Genomic DNA, 24,347 nt, shown 5'->3' with positions numbered 1-24,347 from the left:
GCTTAGGAGTGCCTTCTGTGTGGAGTCTGCATGTCCTCCCCGTGGTTGGGTAGCATTCAAAAGACATGCATGTGTAAATGGACATGCCTTCATTGAAGGTTGGGTGTCGAGCTGGCACCTCGGCGTTTCATAAAAGTCTACTGCCAATCATTAGCGGACCGGAGTTCCGCTGTGGCGACCCCTTAAAGGGAAAAATCCAAAAGACAAACAACATTTATTTTTATGTATGTGTGCATGTATATATATATATATATATATATATATATATATACATACATACATATACATATACATACTTATTTAACAGGATAGTGCACTGATCTTAACAGTCCATTTGCAGGCAAAGCTTGGTTGAATAGAATCATATGAAATAAACAAAACATATTTACAGATACAAGGATACTCTAAGAAACATATACATATTTACAGATGCAAGAATGTGCTACACCATTTAACTGAAGCAGTTTATAAATGTCACAACATGGATGACAAAATGGAATCATGCTTAGCACAAGATGTAGCCATAACAAAAGAGATGGCTTATGCTACAGGGATAGCAGCATATTAGTAGATAGAGAGGTATGAAGAAATTAGAAGGGGTGGGTGTGAATAGTTACAGGAAAGGCTATTATGAGGAGAAAAAGTACAGTTTTGTACCTACCATAAATGTAGATGTTCGAGTGCTAATACAGCTGCAGTAATCACAGATGGGTTCTCTGAAGTCTAGGTCTCTCCTGGCGTCAGTGAGGCGAGTATATAAGACACCATGTTCTTCAGTCTTTCTTGCCCCAGATGTCAGGTGCCCCAGAAGGAAGGCAATACATAAATTATGTTTATATGTATATACACGCAATGCAATATCATCCAAAATCAGCAGTTGCAAGCAAATAAACCATAGCAGGATAACCCACTCAGGTTGTATGAAGACGGCCTTAGGTCCCATGCCTTTACCAAGTGGGGAAGGAGGGAACATCTACATTTATGTTAGGTACAAAACTGTACTATGTTCATCGTGCATACAGCTGCAGTAATTACAGATGGGTAGAGTCCCAAAGCTGGTGGTAGGTACTAGGAGGAACTGGGCTGAGCCAGAATGCCCTGCAACACAGCAGTGGCAAAGCCTGCTCTAGTTTTGGAATATAAAGGCAGGTGGTAGTGTTTTGTGAAGGTATGTACAGAACTCCAAGTGGCTGCCTCCAAAATATCTTTGGTAGGAACTCCTCTGAGGAAGGCTGTAGAGGTAGCTGTGGCCCTGGTGGAGTGTGATCTGATGCCTGTAGGAACAGATTTCCCATGATAGGAATAACAAAACTGTATGCAGTGGCCTATCCACTTTGAAATAGTCTGCTTGAGTTGTTCTGATTTCCTGAAGGACTTTGTTCTGTCCAAATAATAATGGATGTCTAAAGTGTTTTGAGGATTGGGGTAAAAGGTAGGTAGGTGTATGGCTTGATTTAAAGCTACCCTGGATACCACTTTAGGCATAAATGGCGGGTTGAAAACCTGTCCTGATGGAAGATGAGAAACCATGAGGGCCTGTAGTTCCGAAACCCTACGAGCTGAAGTGATAGCCAGAAGGAAGGCTGTTTTCCAGGCCAAATATTGCAAATCTGTTGAGGCAGCTGGTTCAAAAGGAGGCAATGTTATTTTTTCTAGTATGTAATTAAGATCCCAGGCTGGTATTGGTTGTCTCCTTGGTGGTCTTATATTCTTAGCCCCTCTGAGGAACTGTTGTAAGAGTGGGTGAGAAGATAAAGGAGGATCCGTGTTGAATTCTGCAGAAATGGCTGAGGCATGGATTTTTATGAAAGAAAATGAAAGTCCACTGTTCAGCAGCTCAGCTAGATACTGTAATACCTGAGGCAAGTTCAGTTTTCTAGGGTCCTGGCCTTTTTCTCATTAGCTTTTCTAGTAGATGGCCTTCTGGCCTCCAAAATGACATCCTGCACCTCCTTGGAGAGTAGGGTCTGTTGTGGTGTTAAGGAATTTTTCATGCAGCGAGATTGAGTGTTTTCAGCTGACTGTGAAGAGTTTTGTAGCTGTGCTGAGTCAGCAGAAGAGGCATTAGAGGCAGGGACCAGGGAGGAGTATGTGTTAGGCTCCTCAGGTACCAGTGTTGCCTTGGCCAATCTGGAGCAATCAGTATCATCTTGGTCTGTCTGCTCTTGCTTTCAAAAGCACCTTGGGCAGAAGAGGCAGAGGTGGGAATCGTAAACTGTCCATGCTGTCCAACTGAATGAACAGGCCTTTGGATGAAAGGTCCTCGAACAAAACTTTTCCAATTGATGATTCCTGTGGGAGGCAAAAAGATCTATGTCTGGCCTCCCTCACGCTTGGATTACCTCTGCAAACACCTGAGGATGCAATTTCCATTCGTGTGGATCTGTCATATTTCTGCTTAGATTGTCTGCCAGCGTGTTTTCCAATCCTTGCAAGTACTGTGCTTGAAGTTCGATTTGCCATTCCAGAGCCAAGTTCCAAAGAGTCCTGGCTAGTCTGCACAAGGGGTATGAATGTGTTCCTCCTTGTTTGTTTATGTACCACATTACTGTGGTGTTGTCTGTTCTTATCAGTAATTGTCCTGGATGCAGGAGGTCCTTGAAAGCTGTAATTGCATTTATTACTGCTAGCATTTCTTTTTGATTGATGTGAAGGTGCTTTTCCTTTTGGGACCATTTGCCCTGAATGCACCTGTCGGCGTCTGTTGTGATGACTTGATTTGCTTGAGGCTTGCAGAATGGGAGGCCTGTATTTGCTTGACATGCTTGGGCCCATCATAGAAATTCCTTTTGCAAACATGGAATTATTGGTATTATTGTTTCCAAACTGTGACTGTGTTGAGACCATAGTTTTTTTAGGTACCATTGAAGTTTCCTCATATGCAGCTTTGCACATGGGATTAAAAGAATGCCAGATGCCATGAAGCCCAGAGCCTGCAGGATTTTCCTTGCAGTAAGCCTGGTACATTTTGCTAGTATTTTGAAGTACTGAGTTAGTTGCCCCTGTTTTTCTGGCGTAAGATAGGCCATCTGGGTGTTTGTGTCCAAGTTGGCACCCAGGAAAATTATTTTCTGAGATGGTGTTAGCCTGGATTTCTCTTTGTTGATTGTGTATCCCAGAGAATGCAGTAACCATGTTACATAAGCCAGATGTTCCAGAAGTACGTGCTTGCTGTCCGTTTGGATCAGGCAGTCGTCCAAATAAGGGTAAATTTGTATCCCTTGAAGTCTGCAGTAGGCAATCACTGATGCCAGGCACTTTGTGAATACTCTGGGCGCAGTAGATAAGCCAAAGGGCAATGCAGAGAATTGATAGTGGATTGAACCTGCAAGAAATCTGAGGTATCTTCTGCAGCTTTGTCTGATTGGGACATGCAGGTATGCCTCCTTGAGGTCCAATGTTACCAGCCAAAACTCCTTGCCCAGCATGGGAAGAAGCTGCTGTAATGTGAGCATCTTGAATTTTGGTATGAGTAAAATGTGTTTAGGATGGATAAGTCCAAAATGGGTCTCCAGTCGTTTCCTTTCCTTGGTACCAGAAAAGTCTTGAATAAAAACCTTGACCTTGTTCGTGAGTAGGTACCTCTTGTATAGCTCTCATGCTTATGAGCTTTGAAATTTGTAGTTGTGCCTCTGCCCTTTGATTGTGTGGCAGGTTTGGCATGCCTCTCATTTTTGGAAGAGTGTGGAATTGAAATTTGTACCCTCTGTTTATAATGTCCAGGATCCATTTGTCTGTTGTGACAATATGCCAATTTCTTGCAAATAATGCTAGCTTTCCTCCCAAAGGTGCTGCCAGCTGAGACCTGCTTGGCATGGAAATGAGGGAGTCATTGGGTTTGTTTCCTGTATTGTTGTGCACTGTCTTCGCCACCTCTTGGTGCTGGAGTTTGCCATTGTCGGCCTCTATATGATCCTTGTGATTGCCCTCTGCCCGTTGTGCGTCTGTATCTACCTCTTTGGGGCTTGTCAGTGGCTGGAAAGGACCAGTTTTTGAAGGCCAATTTCTGCTAAAAGCGTGGTGGTTGGACCTGTAAAAAAAGCTTTGACAGTTTGCATAGATTTGGCTTTTTCTTCCATTTTCCGTAATATCTCCTCAGCATTAGTACCAAACAGCACATCCTTTTGTAAAGGAGCATCTAGAAGTTTAGCTTTCACATGATCAGGCAAGTTTTGTTCCCTAAGCCAGGCATGTCTACGAATGACTGATCCTGTAGCAGCCGCTCTACTTGAGGCCTCTAGGGCATCATAGCCACATTGTAAGGTGTGTTTACCCACTTGCTCTGCACTATGCATCATATCCTGCAACTCCTTCAAATCTGGTTGTTCAGGTTGAGACATTTTATTCCTTAATTGTGATAACAGGAACTGTTGATATTTAAGCATATGAAACTGACAATTTAAGGCCCTCATGGCTAGGGTGGCGAGGTATATACCTTTTACCCCACCTTTCTAAGGATCTTGACTCTCTTTTGGCAGGAAGTGGATTCTTGGCAGTAGAGGCCTTCAATCCCTTGGGGCCTTGAGAAATGGTTTCAGGGTCAGCATTATGGCTTTTGTAGAGAAATTGGTGAGAGTTAGGAACTCTGTAGTACCTATCAGGTTTGACTGGTGCAGGAGGCAGGGAATCCGGGTTAAGGCAAGCCTCCGAATAAACATCATCAAGTATGTCCAAAACAGGAGGTATAGCCAGAGGTCTGTGTTGAGGTAACAAAAGAAATTCCCTAAGTCTTTTCTTGGAATCGGAAAAGTCTTGGCCTTCCCAATGGAAGTGTTCCCTTAAAGTGTGCAAGGTTTCCCCAAAGGAAAAATCCTCAGGAGGAGATACAGAAGGAATGGACTGCTCTGCATCCAAATCCTCAAAAGGGGAGTAAGAGTGTTCCTCTACATCAGAATGTTCTGATAAAATGGAGCCCTGATCAGAAGAGGGAGAATCTTCCGCCACTCTGGGTCTCTTGTCTGGAGGGGGTTGAAAACCCCTGATAAGAGTAATTAAGTCCTCAGCCATTTTAAGCATCTGTTTTTTAGGCATGGGGCCTGGAGATGGGCCCTGTGCAACAGGCCTCTTAGGATGCCTGGCTGCTTTGGATTTAGTAAAGGCCTTAATAGAAAAAGAAGAGGAGGGTCTAAAGACACCATGGGTGGAAGTGGACCTGTCCACATTAGGAGGCTCAACATTAGCAATGGCTTCGGTGGTTGTAGTCTGGGAAAGGGCCGAGGTACCTGCGGTCTCGGCTACAGAGGACACCGCCAAAGGAGTGTTGTCGGTAGTCAGGGACTGCAAAGGCGTCTCGCTGAGAACCGGACCACGTGTAGCCTGTTTTGGCGTGGTGTCGGTGGGGACAGCGGACCTCACGTGTCAGTCCTTGTCCTTGCGTTTTTTGGACAAAACGGTAGTCGGAGTTTCCGACGACATTTTATAATCAAAGGCTTTACCAAAATAGTGTTGCTTAATAGTGCGTTTATTGAAAGTAGCGCCAGCGACAGCCGAGGCGTGGTCTGGGCCTAAACAAGGTATGCACAGGGAATGGAAATCCTTAGGCGGTATTTGCTTCCCACAAGAAATACAATTATTAACTTTTTCTGACATCGGTCTGAGGCAAGAAAAGTTTCCCCAATGGGGTACTTAGCTTTAATGAAGACTTCGGTTTCCAACTTTTTCGTAATTCAGGAGCTGGCCGACCGGCACTTGCGAACTGCTTCTGCTTCGAGCACCGCGCGGCAAAAAAGACTGAAGAACATGGCGTCGGCTGTGTCTTATATACTCCGGCCTCACTGACGTCAGGAGAGAAAGCGACAACAACCGACACCTGACCTAGACTTTGGAATTCGGACGGCAGAGAACCCATCTGTGATTACTGCAGCTGTATGCACGATGAACATCAGAGAAATGGTAAGAAAGGCATGCAGAGAGAAAAGGAGTAGAAAGGAGAGGAAATGTGAGAGATGCAAAGACAAGAGGGAAGTAGGATGAATGAGAGGCATTAAGTAAGAGAATGACAAGATGAAATCAGGAAGTATGAAACAGGGATAAAGAGGTGTAAGACAGCTGAAGGGCTGAGGGGGAGGGGGTGAGTACAGCTGCACTTTCTTTGGGTGGAGAGGTATGCCTTGAGCCATTATCTGAGGAAATTCTGGATGTCTCTGACTGAGAGGAACCAAGTCCCATGGTTTAGGTACTAGGATGGAGACTGCACAGTCAAGTGCAATGAAGTTTAGTTTTTGGAGTTAGTAGGGTGGGTTGAGATCGACAGATACCCTTGACATTATACATGGGGTTTTGGTGAGGTGTTTGTGAGCAAGGGGGAAGATGTTTCAAGAGAAATGGATCTGAGAATTATAGTGCTCCAAATATGATGTTGGCTCTCAAATGTAGTGCGAGCCAACTTTCTCTGGCAGGAGTTAAGCAGTGCCGTTTCTTGAGGGGTGGGTTGAGGGTTAGTAATGTGCCAACAGATTTTATTGGAAATAGTTTGCAAGGTGGTGGCATTTTTCATTGAGGCTGCAGCTATTATGCACAATCCATATTCCAGTTGAGATAATAGTACTCCTTTGCCTACAGCAGCTTTGTCTGACTTGAACAGGAAATGTAAGTCTGTTTGCCCAGGACAGTAGTGCGGATCTTTGTGTGTGTTTTGAATGTGTAGTTGAAAATTAAGAGATTGGTCTAGCCAAATGCCAAGGTATTTTAAGGATGTGGTAGTTTCTATGGTGGTACTGTTAACATATTTAATATTAAGGATGCTGGGTGCTTTGGCTATTTCATTTAAAAAAATGACAATTCCCATTCTGACCAACTCCCAACACTGACCAAATGCCAAGGAACCATACAAACACAAACACAGTTTTGCAGAGTATGTTGAAATAGGAGGGAGAGAATGTACAATGATTTGAAATTCTACTGCAGTATATGGTTGTACACACACACACACACACACACACACACACACACACACACACACACACACAGTTTTGCACGTTTTGCAGAGTATGTTGAAATAGGAGGGAGAGAATGTACAATATTTCAAAATTCCACTGCAGTATATGGTTGTACACACACACACACACACACACACACACACACACACACACAGAGTTTTGCACGTTTTGCAGAGTATGTTGAAATAGGAGTGAGAGAATGTACAATATTTCAAAATTCCACTGCAGTATATGGTTGTTCTATTCTTATAGTAAGTTCAGCCTCACTATCTCTAGCTGCTGTGGTGTTTAGTACTTCTCACAAGGGATGTTATTTGTGTGAGAGATATATCAGAAAAAGTCCACTCATCCATCAACTGACTTAACTGAATAAACTACTTGAAACAATGTGTCTTTATTCCTCCCACAGGGAGAGTATCGTACAGTCTCCTAGATTTGCTAGCTAAAGTGATTTTATCTGGACTAATCATCTACACTCTGTTTCACATATAGAAACTGATGTAATTCCTGAAGAATTTTATTTAGTTACCTCTAACAGCAACTCTTCTCAGTGATATGTATGTTGCAGTGTGGGTGGATTATAATAAATGTGTTCAGTGTTTAAATGATATGGCAACATAACTAAAATAAGTGAAACAGACCCTCATATCTTGCCTACAGACTGCTTTTTGGAAACTTTTACTAAAAGGAGGTAAAAGGAGTATCAAACCTAGAATTCTAAAGGGAGACAAAATCCAGCGTCCATTATCCTCTAGCACCCTGAGTACAATGTTGTGCCTGTCAGAAATAACCTCACCTCACAAGAAAAGTCATACATACAGATGTTGATGTGCAGGTACAGTACAGTTGGAAAGAAAAGTATCACATTTAGAATAACATTTTGTAGTATTTATAATGTTAAACGAGTCTCTACAGTGATCTTCATTCTTTGCAATCTAAACCAAGGTGCCATGTCAGAATGAGAGAATGTTATCGAATAATAATGAAGACTCTTGATTTCTTAGTCACTGGTACCTCTCTTCTTACTCTACTTAATCAAAAATACATTTTATTTATCTCTACCTTACTGTGTAGTCATTTGAACATATAATTGATGAGAAACAGAAAACAGTGTGTAGAAAGTACAGTTGTGTACACTTACCATAAATATAGATGTTCAAGTGTATTCACTGTTGCAGTCATCACACTTGGGTTATCGGCCTGCAGGAAGCCCTCAGTCAGCCTGAATACCAAAGTCTTGGGATTTCGGCGTCGGTTGCTGTCGCCTCTTCCATGACGTCAGGTCATCAGGGGTATAAAACATACAGCCGATGCCATTACATCAGTTTTTCTTGCCCCAGATGTCAGCAGCCCCCAAAATAGGAAGATACTACTTGGTGTGGAACACCTCCAGTAAAATATAAATACCCCTGCCATAAAAGATGGCCATAAAGGGGATAGATAGAAAGGATATAGAAAGCCAGGGGGCTAGATGGAGGGGAAACCAGGACTGCAACAGTGAATACACTCGAACATCTACATTTATGGTAAGTGTACACAACTGTACTATGTTCTTCATGTTTCACTGTTGCAGTCATCACACTTGGGTTGATTCACAAAACTGAAGAAGGGTGGAGGCAGTCAAGAAGTGTTAGGGCTGGCTAGCAGGCCTTGTAAGACTGCTGTAGCAAATCCAGCTCTGGATTTAGAAAAAATAGGTAAGTGGTAATGCTTGGTGAAGGTGTGTACAGAACTCCAGGTTGCAGCTTCCAGGATATCCCTGGTAGGGACTCCCCTGAGAAATGCTGTACAGATTGAAGAAGCTCTAGTGGAATGAGCTGTGATCCCCAGAAGGGTAGGTTTTCCATGGTGCTTGTAGCAGAAATGGATGCAGTGTGCTATGCATTTGGAAATGGTTTGCTTTGAAATGACCTTGCCCTCTGCCCCTGTAGCAAAGCTGACTAGCAATTTGCAATTAAAATATTTTAATATTTGTAAGGCTATAACAGTGTATTATTCCACTACCCTGAATTTGCATTGCCCTTCATTTAGCCTCCTAAAAAGGAAAAGCCTATTTTTTGAATATCTACTGGACGTTCATCGTGTTTCACTGTTGCAGTCATCACACTTGGATCATCTGCCTGCAGGTAGCCCTCAGTCGGCCCGAATACCACAGTCTTGGGATTTCTGCATCGGTTGCTGTCGCCTCTTCCATGATGTCAGGGGGTATAAAACATGCAGCTGATGCCATTACATCAGTCTTTCTTACTGAGAAGGAGCCTGAAGCAGAAAGTGTCCTGCATAGGTGAAATGTATTTAAAATAGGAATACAATGTATGGATATGTAACATACTTCCTTTCTAGTTATATACAAAGCAGCAGCTAGGCTGTTATTTCATGTATGATTGCAGTTGCTAGAAGAGACAAGTATGGTATCTATTATCACTTGTTTTTTATCAAATAATTTTATTCTGTAGGAATTATAGTTGTTGAAGAGAAAGTACAGTTGTGTACACTTACCATAAATGTAGATGTTCGAGTGTATTCAGTGTTGCAGTCATTACATTTGGGTTATCTGCTTGCAGGTAGCCCTCAGGCGGCCTGATTAACAAAGTCTTGGGTCCTGCATCAGTTGCTGTGCCTTCTTCCATGATTTCAGGTCGTCAGGGGTATAAAACATGCAGCCAATGCCATTACATCAGTTTTTTGTGCCCCAGATGTCAGGTCCCCCCTAATGGGAAGCAATTAAATATAAAAGTACAATGATATACCTCTAACAAAAAAACAAATTCACCAAAAAAGCTTTTAAGCATAGTAAAGGAAAATAGAGGTATAACCAAAAGAAGTTAGGGGGCTGGAGGGAGGCTAACCAGGACTGCAACAGTGAATACACTCTAACATCTACATTTATGGTAAGTATACAAAACTGTACTATGTTCTTCGTGTTTCACTGTTGCAGTCCAGCTATAAGGCCCTGCAAGACTGCAGTGGCAAAGCCAGCTCTGGATTTAGAGAAAAATGGCAAATAATAATGCTTGGTGAAAGTATGTACAGAACTCCAGGTAGCAGCCTCTAGGATGTTCCTGGTAGGGACGCCTCTGAGAAAGGCTGTAGAGGTAGATGCAGTCCTGGTGGAGTGAGGTCTGATCCCCTGGGGATAGGTTTTCCATGGTGCTTACAGCAGAAATGAATGCAATGGCCTATCCATTTAGAACTGGTTTGCTTTGAAATAGCCTTCCCCTCTGCCCCTGCAGCAAATGCCACCAGCAGTTGTTCAGATTTCCTTTGAGGTTTAGTCCTGTCCAAGTAGAATCTAAGTTGTCTGTGCACATCTAAGGAATGCAGTATCCGTTCCCCTTTGTTCTGTGGATTGGGAAAGAAGGTTGGCAAATGAATGGACTGATTAAGAGCCACACTAGATACCACCTTGGGTGTGAAGGATGGATTGGTTCTGAGGGACACCCTGTCCGCATGAAAGATGATGAAAGGTTCCACTGTCATAAGGGCCTGTAATTCAGATACCCTTCTAGCTGAAGTGATTGCTAAAAGGAAAGCTGTGTTCCAAGAAAGAAATGTTAAGTCTGCAGTAGCAGCTGGCTCGAAAGGAGGTAGAATGAGTTTCTCCAAAACAAAGTTAAGGTCCTAGGCTGGGGTTGGGCTCTCCTGGGTGGTCTCAAATTTTTGGCCCCTATGAGGAACTGCTTGAGCAGTGGATGAGAGAAGAGGGGAGGCTTTGTGTTATAATCAGCTGAAATGACTGAAGCGTGGATTTTGATGCAGGAAAAAGACAGGCCCTTGTGAAGCATCTCAGTTAAGTATTGTAAAATCTGAGGTAAATTGGGTGCTGCTGTGCTCATCGCTTCAGACTGGTTCCAGGCATAGAATCTTTTCCATTTTTCAGCATAAGATTTTCTAGTACTAGGCCTCCTTGCCTGTAAAATATCCATCACAGGTTTACTGAGGGATGGTAAAACAGAGATTATGCAATTAGCCAGGCTACAAGGTTCAGTGTTAGAAGCTGAGGTTGCAGAATCTGGTTCTCCTGCTGAGACAACAGGGAAGGAGTCTGAGGCAGCTGCCATGGGGATAACTGTGACACACTGTGCAGGAGGGGGTACCAGTGTTTGCGCAGCCAATCTGGAGCAATCAAAATCATCCTTGGTTTGTCCTGTTTGATTTTTAGTAGTACTTTGGAGAGCACTAGCAGAGGGGGGAAGGCATAGACTGAGAGGTTTTTCCAGCTGAAGGACAGAGATCGACTTTCCACGCTTGTTTGTGGGGAGTCCTTGTGCAAAATTAGTCCAATTGGTAGTTCTGGAGAGAGACAAACAGGTCTATATCTGGGCTCCCCCATTTGCTTGTCAACATGTTGAAAATCCTTGTTTGCAGTTTCCACTTGTGTGGGTCCATGAGGTCTCTACTTAGTCCGTCTGCCAGTGTATTTAATTTTCCTGGCAGGAATTGAGCTTGTAGGTGCACTTGGTAGCTCAAGGCTGTGTTCCACAATGCCATAGCTAGTCCGCAAAGGGGGTAAGAATGTGTACCCCCCTGCTTGTTTATGTACCACATAATAGTGGTGTTGTCGGTCTTTACCATTAGTTGTCCTGGAAGAATGTGGTCTTTGAAGGCTGTCAGAGTATTCTGTACAGCTAACATTTCTTTTTGACTGATATGCAGGTGCATTTGACTTGGGTTCCACTTGCCCTGAATGCACTTCCCTGCCAGGTGAGCCCCCCCATGCATAGTCTGATGCTTCTGTTGTTAGGTTTTGTGCGGCAAGGGGTGGTGTGAAAGGTAGTCCCTTGTTTTGGTGGCAGGCCTCTGCCCACCAAAGGAACTCTAGGCATAGGCAAGGTATGACAGGAATCCTTACTTCTAGATCCTGAGAATGTTGACACCATAGGCTTTTTAGATACCACTGTAGTTTCCTCACATGCAGTCTTGCATGTGGAATTAGAAGAATGCAGAAGGCCATGAACCTCAAAGCTTGCAGTATTTGTCTTGCAGATAGCAGGGTTTTTGTGGCCACTTGTTTGAAGTAGGTTGTCAAATTAATTTGTTTCTCTGGCGTGAGATAAGCCATCTGGGAAGCTGAATTCAAGCTTGCTCCCAGGAATATAATTTGCTGTCAGGGTACCAGGTGTGACTTCTTTTCGTTTATGGTGTACCCCAGACAAGTTAGAACCCTTTGAACAAAGACCAGATGATTCAAAAGTATGTCCTGGCTTTCTGCCTGAATTAGACAATCGTCTAAGTATGGGTGTATTTGAATATTTCTTTGCCTGCAAAATGCAATAACTGGAGCAAGGCACTTTGTGAATACCCTGGGCGCAGTAGATAAGCCAAAGGGCAGTGCAGAGAACTGACAGTGCGTGTAGCCTGCTTTCAAGCATAGGTATCTTCTGCAAGATTCCCTGATTGGGATGTTCAACTATGCTTCTTTTAAATCTAGTGTTGCCAACCAGGCATCTTTGCCTAGCATAGGAAGTAATTGGTGAAGAGTCAGCATCTTGAATTTTGGAATCTCCAAAAATGTGTTTAGAGTAGACAGGTCCAGGATAGGATGCCATGAGTTGTCTTTTCTGGGTACCAGGAAAAGTCTCGAATAAAAGCCTTGTCCTTTTTCCTCTTCTGGGACCAGTTGAATAGCCCCCATGCTTAAGAGAGAAAGTACTTGTTTTTGAGCCTCTGCCCACTGATTTGGGGGTAGGTCCATCCGGCCACCCGCTTGGTGTCTGCAACGTGTGGAAGTGAAATCTGTATCCCTGGGACACTATATTTAGAACCCATTTGTCCTGGGTAATGAGTTCTCAATTCTTTGCATGAAGAGCAATCTTTCCCCTCAAGGTGGCAGCCAGTTGATAAGTGCTTGGAATTTGTAAAAGGAAGTCATTGAGACAGTTTACCATAGGGGGATGTCTTATTACTCCCAGATTTGGAAGTGGAGCCCCCCCCCCACTGCATAGTCCTGTGTGTCCCCTGGGGTATCTGCTGTGTCAGGGTTTGGCTTGAGAAGACCTGGAAGGGGCTGGAAATTACCAATTCTTAGAGGGCCAGTGCCTACCAAATCTAGGAGACTGAACTTGTAAGAAATCTTTAACAGTTTGCATAGATTTAGCTTTATCTTCCATCTTTTTAAGAATTTCCTCAGCCTTATTGCCAAACATGCAGTCCTGATTTAAGGGAGCATCCAACAATTTAGCTTTAACATGATCAGCCAAAGATTGCTCCTTAAGCCAAACATGCCTTCTGAGCACAGACCCACTAACAGCAGCCTTGCAAGAGGCCACTAATGAATCAAAACCACACTGCAAAGTATGTTTTCCAACTTGTTCAGCAGAATGCATTAAATCCTGCAATTCTTTACTTTCCACACAGCCAGGAATCAACATAATTTTCTGTTTAAGCAGTCCAATATCATGTTGCTGATACTTTAACATATGAAACTGGCAGTTTAAAGCCCTAATGGCCAAGGTTGCAGAAGTGTAAACCTTCATACTCCATCTATCCAGCACCCTGGACTCTCTATCAGAAGGGGTAGGACTTTTAGCAGTAGAAGCCTTAATGCCCTTGGGCCCTTGTGAAATAGTCCCTGGATCTGCAGTAGGATTTTTAAAAAGGAACTTGTGGGATTCAGGGACCCTGTAGTATCGGTCAGGTTTTCTGGGAGCAGGAGGCTAGGAATCAGGGGCCAAACTAGACTCTAAAAAAGCATCATCAACAATGTCTAGTACAGGAGGAATAGCTAAAGGCCTTTGCTGAGGTAGGAGAAGGAAATCCCTAAGCCTCTTTTTTGAATCAGAAAAATCCTGGCTTTCCCAGTGGAAATGCTCCCTTAGAGTATGTAAGGTTTCCCGAAAAGAAAAATCCTCAGGAGGGAAAGCAGAGGGAAAGGAGTCATCTGCATCAGACTCTTCATAAGTAGATAAGGGCAAATCCAGATCATCAGAAAAAACAGAAAAAAAAAGAATCCTGATCAGAAGATTCATAATCAACTTCAGTCCTAGGCCTCTTAGAAGGGGGGGGGGGGGTTGGCTACCCCTGATTAGAGTTATTAGATCTACAGTCATTTTTATCATTTGTTTTATAGGCATAGAGGCCTGAGCATGTGGTCTGGGCATCGGCTTTTTAGGCTTGGTTCGAGATTTAGGCCTAAGTAAAGAGGGAGGCGTCAGTTTAATATGCAAGTCCGTAGGCCTGACTACACCCTCAGAAGCCGGTGCCTGCACAGAGGCTCCGGACCCATCCAAGGCAAAGACATCCGCGGGTTCCATAGTTGAAGCATCTCGCAGCATACCAAACTCCAAATGGGTCTCAGTAGAGGCCTGCAAATCAGAAGTAGCAGGTATCAGGGGCTGCGAAAGCGCCTCACTAATACCGGCGAACTGGCGACTGGCTTAGGAGAAGTGTTGTCGGCGGTTTTGGACCTCGGCGGCCTCTCTCTGTCTTTATCTTTACGTTTTTTCAGAATCCCAGTAGTCAGATGGCTAACCGACGACATTTCTGGATAATTAAACCGAGAACCGAAATATTTAGAGGTGAAAATATACCAACGATGGACAATGCGCTGATTAAATAAAGCACAAAACCGACAGGAAGGTACGTCATGGTCAGGGCCTAGGCAAGGAATAACTATGAATGAAAATCTTTATGAGGTATTTGCTTTCCACAAATAATGCAATTATTAACTTTTACTGACATCGGTAAGGAGCAAGAAAAAGTTTCCCCAACCGGGTACTTAGCTTTAGTTGAAGACTTCGGTTCTGAAACTTGAAAGCGAAAATTTCAGGAGTCGGACGACCGGCAATTGCGAACTGTTTCTGCTTCGGGCACCGCACGGCAAGAAAGACTGATGTAATGGCATTGGCTGCACGTTTTATACCCGTGACGACCTGACGTCATGGAATAAGGGACAGCAACCGACGCAGGACCCAAGACTTTGTTAATCAGGCCGAAGGGCTACCTGCAAGCAGATGACCCAAACGTAATGACTGCAACAGTGAAACACAAAGATCATCAACAAAATTCAAAACTGTTGTAACAAGAAATGAACATAAATCTCAAAATGTTGTTGTCATGGAAAAAAGCTACAAGACAAAGTGCAATCATTCCCATAGTAACAAAGGGATGATGATCAGTGTACAACCATGGATGATCAGTGTCCAACTAACTGCATGGGTACTGCAGGGGCTGGGTGAAGATGGCTGGACTTGAGCAGTCAAAGCCAGCTTGCCCATCTTGGAGAGAAGGTGGCAGCAAGGCCTGTTACATTAGTGATACCTATGGGTGGGTGGATGATTGCTTGAGGAAGTGGATGAGCAGGCTCACTCTGGATGAACTGTTGTGACTACTTGAGTCAGGGAAACAGGCATGCATGGGAGCATGTACGACTTGTATGCCATGTGTGTGTGCATATGCAGACATTCTAAAGTCTGCAAGTAGTCTAGTGGGGAAGGATTAGGTGGGATGATACAGGGACCTCTATGGGGCCAGCATCTGGTTTACTCCATAATGTCTTACTCTTACCTTCCCGGGGAGCAAATGATTGATAAAGCCCCCCAGATGGGAATGATTCGGTCATAGAGCTCTCACCCAGTCAGGAATCTCGGTCTCCCCCTGCAACAGGCCACTAGCCAAGTGGGACTAACCTGGTCAGTAAACGATGGAAGAATGAATGAATGAATAAAATCTTTTGCAAATAAGCTGAAAAAACATTAAATAAATTCTGTTATATGAAGCTTTCACACAGCTTGAGAATAAAACCTTTTTCAACTAATCAAAATGACACAGAGCAGAAATATTCATTTTTCAATAGCATTTAAGTGCTACTACAGGTAAAGCAAGACGAAGCTGTACAAATAATCAAAGCAACTCTGAAAAAAACACATTAAACACAGTCACAAATGGTAAAGCATCTGCAAAGAAAAGAAGGCTGCTATTTTTAAATGCTTGTGCTTTTAATGCTTGAATCCTATGTTTTGCTCTTCACCTCATCATTTTGGGTGTTTCTGGTTGCCTTTCCAAGTGATACCACAAGATTTTGGTACTTACACGCTTGAAGACATAGGAAAAAATAAAACCTAACATTTTATTTTGGTAAGACTGGCAAAGCTTTGTAGAAAATAATGACAGAGTGGCATATGACATTACACAGACAAAACAACTCTGAAGCTGCAGAAGATTGCAAAGTCTAGGAAGCAATGAGCAAAAACTTGGAAAACTTGGTGTGATGCTGCTAGCAATAGGGAAGTCTCTTGTACCCGACATGGATCTGCAGAATGCTGGTGCAAGACAATGTCTCCATTCATATGTTCATAAGGATCCAGATCCTTAAGATTCCTTACATAGAGCAAACTTGGATAAAGTATGGAAGTGGAGAAGTAATCCAAGGGTAATCATTGACTGTTACAGTGACCCTCACAGAAGGCTACGCTATAACAATAGACTGCTGAGTTCTCTACCAATTTTGGCATTCTTTATCTATGGGATGTTACCCCTACATTATTAACTTAACCAGACTGATATACAGTAATGATTTAATAAAGGAATATCAAGTCAAGATGCAGCTAAGAAAGGCTCAATTCCTATATTTACATAAAGGAAACAAAGGAGCATAGTTGAAGTTTTATTTTATTTCCATTTGTTAATCAGGGTAGTCCGTCTGAGCAGAAGCCCATTTTCAGCAGAGGCCCAAGGAGAAAAGCCCCAAAATAGTATTAAGCATTTTATTACAGTTTTAGTTGACATGCTTTTTGACAGAAACACAAAATAATACTGCAGATAGTTAAAGCTAAGTTTGGGAGAAAGACTCCAGTACTTAAACAAGTCAGAACTGTTTTTTTTTTAGTATAAAACATAGCTGTAAAGTACTGATGTACAGTAACAGTACAGTTCTGTAAGTAAACTCATCAAACCAAATGTTCAAATGATAACTCTTGCAGTACCCTAAGCTATATGGGTTATATCCTGCTAAGGATATAACAGCCAGCCAGCTTCCAAAGCGATAGGGCACCTTCCATGTGACCAAACTGTTTGTCAGCTCAAGATGAGTTATGCCAACAGATTGATGGAGGGAGGCTAAAGCCTTGAGATGGATAGTGATGGGGAAATAAAAATAAATGTCCACACCCTGGCATTAAAAAAATTAAAAAAAATAAGGTGGATGGAGGGAGCTGCTACTGAGATCATTCAGCATCTACTGTTAAGATAAATTTACTCATACAACTTTACTATGTTCTTCATAAGGATCACTGCTGCTGCAGCAGCCTAACTATATAGGTAGACTACCCTAGCTTAGATTTTGACTGGGAGGAAGAAGGTTGAGGGGACAGAAGCCTCTAGAGAATGGTCCTAAGCAAAGCCTGTGCTAGACCTGGAGAAGGAATCTCATTTATAGTGCTTTGTAAATGTATGCATGCACAGATGACCATGTTGCTACTTCTAGAATCCAACCCTTTCCAAAAAGCAAGAGATAAAGCCAAGGCCTTGGTAGAACTAGCCTTGCTCCTTCTTGGAATAGTTTTGTTGTAGTGGGTGTAACAAAAGGAAATAGCATGAGTCAATTATATGGAAAGGCTGTTTTGACATAGGATGTCCTTTTCTTCTCACCTTCATAAGAAATTAATAACTGATCAGAAGATCTAAAATAGTTTGTTTTGTCAAGATAGTACCAGAGTTGTCTGTAGACATCCAAGGTATGGAGCAATCTTTCTCCCTTATTTTTAGGTTGTGTAAAGAAGAGAATGATGGATAGCTTGGCTTAAGGTACACTCTGATACCACTTTAAGCATAAATGAAGGATTAGTTCTTATAGAAATCACATCTTTAAGGAAAATGAGATAAGGATGATCCACTATAAGAGCTTGCAACTTAAGTCTTCCTACAGAGGTCAGAGCAATAAGTAAGACTGTTTTCCATGTCAAGAACCTCAAATCAGCCTGATGAGTTGGTTCAAATTGAGCAAGAGTTAGTTTTTCTAACACAAAATTAAGATCCTTGGGAAGAGCCTCTCATTTTCTAGGATGCCTTATATGCAACACCCTTTTCAAAAACATTTTTATACAAGCGTGCATTAAAAGAGGGGGATCTGTGGGCACACATGCTGCAAACGTTGACAAGTGAATCATGAATGAGGAGTAAGAAAGGTCATAGGATAGTAACTCACACAAATAAAGAACCAGACAAACATCATCTCTGAATGGGTGCTGGTTTCTTTCTTGGCACAAACTAGAAACTTTTTCCATTTGCTAATTTATGATTGTCTATTAACAGGTTTCTTGTCTCCTTTAATATCTACTACACCTCCTCAAAGAAACAGGTGCCTAAAAGGTAAAACTCTATCATTCAAGCAGTCATTTATAGATGTTTGGGGGGTCAGGATGCATCAAACACCTTTGGTGTTGTGTGAGTAAAATCAGTCTGTGAAGAAGCTTGTTGAAATTGCCCCTGGTCATTAACAAAAGGGAGAATCACTGCTGCCTGGTCCAGAAGGGAATCACCATTCTGATCTTTGGGGAATCCTTGTGAATCTTCAGAACAACCCTGCATATTAGAGGAAAAGGTTGAAATACATAGTGGAACATTCCTGTCTAAGGGGAAAAAAGCAACCATCTTCCAAGCCTTCTTACATGAAGTCCTGAATCAGAATTATGTCAACTGATTCTAATAAGTAGACACAAAAAGATCTATTTGAGGTGTTTCCCATGGCTGGATTAAGTCTTGGAAGACTATCTGACTCAGTTTCCATTCGTGAGGGTTAGTCCTGGTCCTGCTCTGCTTATCTGCCACAGTTTTGCTCTGACGATATGCAAGATGCCTGTATAGTGAGATTGTGCTGAGAAGTGACATTTCAGGCTACTATGGCCAGTCTGCACTGAGGGTAAGATCTTGGTCTCCCTTGCTTACTGGGCAAAGTTTTCAACTAGCAACAATCATGCCTCAGTAGCTCTTCATAGGCTATGGTACTGCCACTACACAAACCTTATGTACCACATTTCTGTTGTGTTGTCGGTAAACACTTGTAGAAGTCCTGGGAACTAAGTGATATATAATGTTTGCAACTGGGAGTGTGTCTGTATGGTTTGTGATGTAAAATGTTTGCAACTAGGATTGCGTCAGTATGGTTTATTTTCATTTATATAAATGTATGATTGCCTTTGTAGTAAGTGATGGTTTAATAAAGATGTTTCTTGTTTTAAAAAAAAGCAGGAATTTAATAATTTATGTAATATTGCTTAGGTTATATGATATACAGCAATATATGTAAAATATAATGTTTATGTTAATATAGTTTGATTACTTTTCTATGAATATAAATTTGCTCATGGCACAAGTGATAATTCAATAAAGGTGTTTGGAGAAAAAAAAAAAGATGATTGAGAGACTTGAGATTCATAAAAGTTATCAGCTCTTTTCTGTTTGTGTGTTTTGGTCCGTCTTTTCTCCTCCAAAGATCCTACAATTTTATTCACATAGACAGTGCTTTTCAAGCAAATTCTGAGGTGTCTGTTATGACTGATGTGCTGTAGCAGGAGGGGAGAATGACAGACCTGGATTCTGAGGAATTTTGTGTTTCCAACGCAATATTTCTCTTTTCAAAAACTCCAAAACTGCAGCCTGAAAAATCAAATGAGACCCAGAATCCTGAGGAATTCCAGTGCTGAGACAGAAGTCTAAGTGGAAAGCCTCAGGGATAGGCCCAAATAAAGACATACTTTTCCTGTAGAAGAAAAGCTCTTTGAACAAAGGTGTTCAAGAGACACTCCAAGATAAAAAAACTCCTGGAAGGAGGAGTCAGAAAAGACGTCTGTATTTTCTCTTGGAATCCCAGCCTGTTTAAAGATCCCTTACCAAACATAGAGATTGCTGACACTTTGAAAAACACTGCAAAAACAAGCTGGCTAAATAAGGAAAAATGTGAATATCGTGCAGTCTACAGAAGCCAGTTACCTTGAAAACACCCTTGGAGCAGTAGATAGCTCAAAGCATAAGGCACAAAACTGATAATGTGATCCAGACAAAACCTTACGAAATGTCTGAAATCTGGATCTATAACAAAGTGATGATCTGCAACTTATAAATCTAAGGTCACTGAAAACTCAAATGAGGAATAAGGGGCAACACATTGTGAAACTACATTTTGAACTTGGGCAGCATCACAAACAGTTTCAGAAAAGAAAGCTCCAGAACTGGTCTCCAAGAACCTTCTTTCTTTGGCACTACAAACACCATTCAATAAAATAATTCTCCTAACAGAACAGGAGAGAGAGAAAGCTTCTGTTAACTACAAGTGAACATATGATGGATAACAGGAGGGGGAAAAACTTCTTTCACTCAGACTTAAGACTGTTTTGTGTTCAGGGGAGGGGGTCCTGCTTTCTTTCTGGAACCTCCCTGCCAATGCTTTTTAAACATTTCCTCATCAGTTGCTTTCTCTGAGTTGCAGAAGGAGCACTGAATCGCTTGACAAATTTGGGGGGGGGGGTTAAAAACAGAGATTCCATGAATCAGCTTTTCCTCTATCATTTCACATTTTAATGAGTACAGTGACTGCAACTATGGACAGTCTGAAACTGTTGTCACTGTACTCAGTAGCATATAGACTACTAAGAGGTGACTTATGTCTGGGTTTACAAGGCTATCTCTGACCCAAATCTAATGGAAATGCTGCAAATTCATATGTCAAATGGGACTGGAGTCACCCATTCCAGGAACCTCAATCTAGCCTGTGACAAACAGCACCTGCTGGAGAGACAGATAGGTCTCTCAGAGGTTGCCACTCCTCTGGGATAGGCTTCTAGTCCATATCAAGAAGAGCACCTCCATGACCCGGTTTAACAGCAACCTGGACGACTGGATGGGAAACTGTAAATTTCTGCCAGGGATTGCCCCAGCCTCTCTCCTGAACATGGGTAGTCCTTGCTAGAAAAACCTTGGGTACAAACGACATCTCTTATCTAAACATTTTTTTTTTGCCTGAATCTCCTTGTGTTCTGACTGTGCTTCTCAAACATTTTGGAAATATAGAGTATATTTCAGAGCATTTATTATAACTGTAATTGCCTTAATATTGCTACAACTCAAGTGCTCTAGGTTGCACTGCATTTAAAGTGTTTGTGTGTTTTAGCTGCTTTTCTGTATATATAGACTTCTCTGTTTCTTTAACTAAATAAGCTCTGCAAAGTTGTTTTATTGCATTCCTGCCTGTATTTCTGAGTTTTTTCCACTTTTAAAGTTTGTTTTTGCTTAGTTTAACTGGTAGGCTACACACTAAAGTGCGCTAGCCAAATTAAAGCATTTACTGTGTTTCTGTACCTAATTTCTGCTACTTTGTAAAAAAAAAAAAAAAAAAAAAAAAAATATCCTTGTTTCCCGCCTTTACTGAACTAGAATAGTCCAGTCTTCAGGTACTGCTGATCTCTGGGCTGTGTCATAGTTCCTGTGTTGCCCATATACTTATTTGGATAGGAGGAAGCTTCTTTGTTCACCAGTGAGAGTGGGGAGCTCTGAGCAGCCTATCTGCCCCTTGAGGAGTGGTTCCAGCCCAGTGACTTGTAGCTTACTGGCCGTTTTGGGCCATTTCCTATCTCTTTCTAACCCCCTGCTTTAAAGCCAGCTTTAGCGCGCTTTTGCGCTTGTAATTTAAAGTTTGTCCTGTTTGTTGCATTTACCTATTGAGGCTACACATTCAAGTGCGCTAGCCTGTGTTACATATTTATTGCATTTTCCTGCTGTTTGTTGCAAAAAAGAAAAAAAAAAAAATTATCCTTGTTTCCCGTCTATCCTGACCTAGAGTAGTCCAAATACAGGCTTTGCTGTATTCTGGACTTTTGGAAAGTTCCTGTGTTGCCCATTTCCTTTCTTGGATAAAGGGAGGCTTCTTTGTTCACCAGTGGCAGTGGGAAGCTTAGAGCAGCCTGGAGGAGTGTTCCCAGCACAAGAATCTGGCAGTCTATTGGCCGTTTTGGGCCAATTTCTAGCTCTTTCAAGTCCCCCTGTATAAAACCCGCTTTGGCTCGTTTTTTGCGCTTGTTACTACTCAGCCAAGCTCCTCGTGGTCATGCAGAGTGGTGCTAGCAGCAGAGAGGCTAAAAGAGCGACTGCTAACCTGATAAAAGTGTTTTTTTTTCCTGCTACTACCTGGGCGACTGTCTGATCTAGCTAAACTGCAAGTATTTCTGCTTCTTGAACTGTTTTAAACTGTTTAAAGTTGTTTTTGCACCTGCACTTTTAAAATTTGTCCTGTTTGTTGCATATACCTGTTGAGGCTACACACTCAAGTGTGCTGGGCTGCGTTACATATTTATTGCATTTTCCTGCTGTTTGTTGCAAAAAAGAAAAAATAAATTATCCTTGTTTCCCGTATTTCCTGACCTAAAGTAGTACAAATACCGGCTTTGCTGTATTCTGGACTTTTGGAAAGTTCCTGTGTTGCCCATTTCCCTTCTTGGATAAAGGGAGGCTTCTTTGTTCACCAGTGGCAGTGGGAAGCTTAGAGCAGCCTATCTATCCCTGGAGGAGTGTTCCCAGCACAAGAATCTGGTAGTCTATTGGCCGTTTTGGGCCAATTTCTAGCTCTTTCAAGTCCCCCTCTATAAAACCCGCTTTGGCGCGGCTTTGCACGATTTTGCGCATAGCATAGCATCGGGCAGCTCCGCTTAATTGGGTTTAAATCATTCTCGGCTCCACAAAGTCTGCTCTTCACTTTTTCCCTTAGAACTGATCTAGTTCTCATAATAAACACACTATTCCTACTCTAAAGCCTGGCACTTGCTCACTAAAGCAATTATATAAGTCAGCACTAAAAAATTAAAAGCACTACACCCTCACAAACTCCACTTGAGTACCTTGTTCCCCATTGGCCCTTTTTTCAATTATAAAGGAATTCCCAATACTATTCTAGCATGTCCAAAGGTCAGTTGTCAATCTCCTCTCCGGTCCAGCTGGTGAATCTGGGAATCTTGAGGCAATGTTACAACTGCCTCATGTACACAGACAACCCTCTCCTCCTCCTCCCAACAAATTCCAACACATGTGAGAGATGCAACCATATAGCCAAACTGGAGGCTAAGCTCTCTCAACTCAGTACTGGCATAACCAGTCAAGAGGAGAAGGAAACCACACTCACTACAATTCCAGTCTCACATAGACCTACCACGACAGCAAACAAAACACATAAACACACAAAAACATACTAGGAGGCTCTAAATAAAAATCTGCCTAAGCAGCAGAGACCTCCAAAGCAGACACCCAAGCAACCGCTAACCCAAAACAAAACACGTGCAACACATAGCTCACAAAGCCGGTGTGCCGAACAGTCACAGCCCTTAAGGCTAAACAACACACCTGATACACTTGTAATAGGTGACTCTATCGTCAGGCACACTGACGTCCCACTCACAGGCTGAACAAGGAGAAGGTCACGGTGAGCTGCCTGTCGGGCACTAGGATCCGCCACATAACACAAGCACTCAGGTCACTCCAAGGCAAGTACAAATATGACTCAGTCATTGTCCATGCTGGTGTAAATGACCTGAGGCATTCTACCTGGACTACATGAAAAGAGACATAGAGGAGCTCTCTGAGCATGTAGCCCAGGCCGGTATGACCCTGACCTTGAGTAGCATCTTACCCTCACCAAGAATGATGCCACAGTATGAAGACAAGATGATCAATTTCAACAATTGGCTTAAGTATTGGTGTCATTCAAAGGGGATCCAATGCCTGTCAGCCTGGGATGACATGCTCGACAAGCCACGATGCTTCGCTAAGGACGGCTTGCACCTGTCACCCTGGGCTTTCGGATATTGGCAATGGCTCTTGCCACCCCCATAGTGCCTTTTTTAGGCAAGGCTCAAAAGACAAACCCACCTCCATAGGTATCACAAGGGATAAGAAACTAAGAGTAATGCTACTCAACGCCAGAAGTCTAAACCTCAAGATGCACGCACTCGAAACTCTCCTTAGCATGGAGGACATCGATATCTGTGCAGTAACAGAAACCTAGTTCAAGGCTCCCGAGAGCACCCCAGCACTACCAGGTTATACCTCATACCATGCTTTTCGGCCCCAAAACTTGGACCGAACCACAAAAGGAGGGGGAGTATCAATATATGTCAAAGATACCCACACCTCCAGGTTGGTGGCACAGCACGAAGCATCAGAGACTATCCATGTGCAACTAACAGTGGGTAAAACTGCCTTCCAGTTTATAGCCTGCTACAGACCACCCTCCCAAACCCAGGAACCCCACTCGGCCTTCCTGAGAACACTGGAAAATATGAAGGTCTCTCCAAACACCATTATATTGGGCAACTTCAACTACCCAAACATAGACTGGGAGCATTACTCTAGCTCCAACATCCTAGCCCAAAGGTTCCTAGAATTTATAAACTCAAATGCTATGGAACAACTTGTTACCACTCCCACAAG

The 24,347-nt window shown here is 42.6% G+C and overlaps 1 protein-coding gene and 1 pseudogene across 2 annotated transcripts in view; both read right to left on the bottom strand.

Annotated features, from left to right (window-relative positions):
- TAPT1 (transmembrane anterior posterior transformation 1) overlaps window positions 1–24,347 on the bottom strand; it is a 1,296,801-nt gene that overhangs the window by 470,333 nt on the left and 802,121 nt on the right. The gene's annotated exons all lie outside the window — the stretch shown is intronic.
- Window positions 18,816–18,898, bottom strand: LOC122795182 (annotated as a pseudogene).

The sequence above is a fragment of the Protopterus annectens genome, chromosome 2.part1, assembly GCF_019279795.1.
Source record: "Protopterus annectens isolate FY-2018-M chromosome 2.part1, PAN1.0, whole genome shotgun sequence".
NCBI lineage: Eukaryota > Metazoa > Chordata > Ceratodontiformes > Protopteridae > Protopterus > Protopterus annectens.
The sequence above is the reverse complement of the archived record's forward strand: the minus strand, read 5'-3'. Positions and strand labels throughout refer to the sequence as shown.